A 2,302-nucleotide genomic window follows, 5' to 3' on the forward strand; every position below is an offset into this window, starting at 1 on the left:
GGTTGGGGATCACCACAACACAAGGAGCTGTATTTGAGGGTCATATTATCAGGAACATTGAGAACTACTGGTATAAAGGATAGAACATTTGTCTCTCTTTAGAGAACATATGTGTCTCTGATATTGCCTTCTAGGCAAAATTCCACATAGTGGATCTTTTGTTTCTTGGAATTTGATAGTTAAATTGATTATGTGCTTCTTTGGAAAGGAATTTACTTATAGGCAAAATCAAATTATTGTTTTCAAAAGCAGCATCTGTTGGAATATGGACTATTTCATTTGTACAGTTATTTTGTATTGAAAGCAAATATTTTTATACAATTTACTTTGATCAGTTTGATCAACTCCTTCCAGATCCTCCTAACCTCCTCCATACCCACACACTCTCTGTCTCTCGATTTCTGCCTCTCAAAAAGAATCAGGAAATCAACATTGATAATACTACTACTAATGATAATGAAAAAGAAGAAAGGAGGAGGAGGAGGAGGAGGAGGAGGAGGAGGAGGAGGAGGAGGAGGAGGAGGAGAAGAAGAAGAAGAAGAAGAAGAAGAAGAAGAAGAAGAAGAAGAAGAAGAAGAAGAAGAAGAAGAAGAAGAAGAAGAAGAAGAAGAAGCATGCCTTTAATCTCAGCACTTGGGAGGTGGAGACAGACAGATTTCTATGAGTTCAAGGGCAGTTTGGTATACATAGTAAGTTTAGTAAGTTCCAGGATAGTCAGAGATACATAGTGAGACCCTGTCTTAAAATAATCAAACAAATAAATAAATAAAACAAAAACAGAAGCACAAGAAAGATACATTCATGAATAAAACTCACAGAAACACAAAATCAGAAAGGATAAGATACAAGCAAAAGACCAGTAAACAAAAATGCACAAAGTAATATGAGACAAAAAGTGTACAAAAATAACACTGAATTCATATTCTGTTGACCATTTAGTACTAAGCATGGGGGCTCCTTAAAAGTGGTGTATATTACTACACCCAATGAAACTCTGTCTAGCTTAGACCCAAAATAAGCACACTGAAACCATATTAATTAGAACACTGCTTGGGCCATTAGCTCTAGCTTTTTATTGGCTAACTCTTATATTAATTTAACCCATTTCTATTCATTTGTATATTTGTATATTCATTTGTAAGCCATGTGTCATTGGCTTACTGGCAAAGATTCTAACTGGAGTCTGTCTAAGGCAGAGGATCGATGACTTCTCTCGACCCTTCTTTATCCCAACATTCAGTTCTGTCTTCCTGGCATACCTAAGTTCTGTCCTATCAACAGAACAAGGCAGTTTCTTTATTCATTTATGATAATCACAGCACATAGAGGGGACTCCCATATCATACTTACTTTATATTAAGTAGCTAAAGACAAATGAACATATATTAACTTAAGGTATTTTAAGCTTTGTTTTAATTGCTTAAAGTAAAAAATCATATAATAATTGACCAAGAATAGAAACAACAAGTAGTTCCTTGACTTAAATAATACATTCTGTCTTAGTCGCTTATGTTCTTGCTATTGAATATATATATATATATATATATATATATATATATATATATATATATATATATATGTGTGTGTGTGTGTGTGTGTGTGTGTGTGTGTGTGTGTATACATATATATGAAGAGTTTAATTTGGCTAATATTTCAAAGATATATTCTCTTATAGGGAGAAACAGCTGGTCACATTGTATCAGTGGTCTAGAAACAAGAGCTGCTTAACTAGCTTTCTCCTTTTTATTAAGTTCAGGAATCTAGCCAAGGGATCTTCTGAATTTATGGTGGGCCTTCCTACCTGAGTTAACCTAATCAGAATAATCCCTCACAGGCATGTCCAAAGCTTTTCTCTTAGGCATCCTAGAATATTCTAGAGCCTGTCATGTTGACAGTCAATGTTAACCACCACACTTTCCCAGTAACATTTCAAGTAAAATATGTAGTAATTTTTTTTCAAAAAGTGAAGTATGAAAGCACTTGCTGTTCCAGGATCCAGATTAGGATTCTAGATCCCATATGGCATCTTATAGTCTATGACTCCAGTTCCATGAAATCTGGTGCCCTCTTCTGGACACTGTGAGCACCAGCCACAAATATGATACACACACAAACACACACACACACACACACACAGAGGCAAAATTCTCATTCACATAAAATAAATACTTTTTTAAAAAAAATAGTAATATAATTAATGTTACTAAAATTTAGATTATGACAAGATAATATAAACTGGAGAAAAAAATAAGGTATCAAGCCTCCAGCAGAAGCAATGATGTTAATTACAGTCACAAGGAAG

This window comes from Myodes glareolus, chromosome X, assembly GCF_982192425.1.
Source record: "Myodes glareolus chromosome X, mMyoGla1.1, whole genome shotgun sequence".
Lineage (NCBI taxonomy): Eukaryota > Metazoa > Chordata > Mammalia > Rodentia > Cricetidae > Myodes > Myodes glareolus.